Source organism: Gadus chalcogrammus, chromosome 20 (genome assembly GCF_026213295.1).
Source record: "Gadus chalcogrammus isolate NIFS_2021 chromosome 20, NIFS_Gcha_1.0, whole genome shotgun sequence".
NCBI classification, from domain to species: domain Eukaryota; kingdom Metazoa; phylum Chordata; class Actinopteri; order Gadiformes; family Gadidae; genus Gadus; species Gadus chalcogrammus.
The window spans coordinates 6,631,644-6,633,239 of NC_079431.1; the positions used below are offsets into that span (position 1 = coordinate 6,631,644).

At 35.8% G+C, this 1,596-nt stretch overlaps 1 protein-coding gene across 1 annotated transcript in view; it reads left to right on the forward strand.

Moving 5' to 3' along the window:
- The window catches only part of LOC130373690 (radixin-like), a 17,123-nt gene extending 15,745 nt beyond the window's left edge, over window positions 1-1,378 (forward strand). The window contains exon 15 of the mRNA XM_056580313.1: window positions 1-1,378. This exon is cut by the window's left edge and continues 484 nt beyond it. The gene's annotated coding sequence lies outside the window, so the exon portion shown is untranslated.
- The last annotated feature ends 218 nt before the right edge of the window (window positions 1,379-1,596 follow it).

Genomic DNA, 1,596 nt, shown 5'->3' on the forward strand with positions numbered 1-1,596 from the left:
CAGGATTGGCTGCCAGCAGGACCTGCTGGACTTCAGCGTTAATCTAATGGCTAACAACTCGCATGTACATCTAGACCCAACACGATGGATGGATGTCAGTGTGGAGCTAACGGCTTGCACAAACCACAACATGGCTGGACTTCAGCTTACTGCTTACAGCTAGCATGTACATCTCTAGACCTAAAAGATGGATGGACTTCAGCTTACAGCTAACAGCTAGCATGTACATCTAGACCCACAAGATGGACTTCCGTGTCAGGCTAACAGTTAACCGCTTGAAACCTAGCACAAACCCTCAGATAGATGGGTGAAGATAAAGACTGTTTGATATCTTGTTTTTATTTATTGGGGAAATAAAGCAGCCATTTGTAGCTTTTTAATGTCTCGGGCAAGCTTGTCATGAAGAGCTCCAATATGTGTCCCTAACTTTAAGTTTTCTGTCAACCAAATTTAAAATAATGTCTTTGGGAGAAAAAAGTGACTGAGTCGTTTCATTCTCATCTCTTGTTAAGAGTTTTTTGTTCGATGTTGGTAAAATATAAGGACATTTCTGGTTTCAGCTTTGAAGGGGACAATCTGCATTCAAGAAGGGTGCATTGTCAGCAGGAATTTATTTTTTTAGAGTAGATTACTAGAGAATCAGATGATCCTGTACACCATCTTGAACACCATTATTTAATAACCAACCCAACCAACCCAGCCTTTACACAAATTACTACTTAAACGTATTGATCCAAATAGCCTAACTATCCTTTGTTAGTTTAACATTATTTAAATACTTGTGTACCAATTTGATAGACTTCTGAGACCATTTTGATAGTTTTCAACTGGTTCATTAAGTCTATTGGACAGCAATTGATTTACCAATATGGGTGTAGGCTTAAGTTATTAAAATAAATCCAGCCAATCCGCTTGGTTATCTAAGTTACTCATGCCAAATAGATCTGCGCGACCGACTGCTGTTGCCAATGAAAACGGCAGTGTGGGAAACTTTAAACTTACTGGTGGTAAAGAATATCATTATAATCATTAGGTTAGTACTGCATGCAGCACTCAACTATTGTTCTTCTTAGGCTTTATTCTGTATTTCTTTATTATTCTCAACAAATTTTGGGAACCTACTCCTTACACAACTTTTCACCTAGAGACTCCTTTTAAATGTAATGTTCATATTATCTTGGAATCCCGCGCTACCATTGGAATCGCGCACTACCAGTTTTTTTATATTTTCAACTTTTTAAGATATTCAACTTTTTAAATATATTTTTTCACAATGGAAGTCAATGGGAGGACGCCCATTCTCTGATATTTCCACTACATCAAACTTACTACATAACTTGGTCAATTTCAACCGTTCACCTTCGATCAAACATTTAACAAATCAATATACTTTGATCTTAAAATATATCTAAACCGATTTTTGATATCATTTATACTTTTTTCTGAATCAATAGTTTAATTTCATACCCGCTTTGTATATTTATATTATATTCTCTTCATAATTTTTCCATACCTCCTTTTTCCCAAAATATATTCACTCCATTTCGATACGTCCTTTTTCTCGAATTGTTATTCTATCCATCATTTTCTATACCT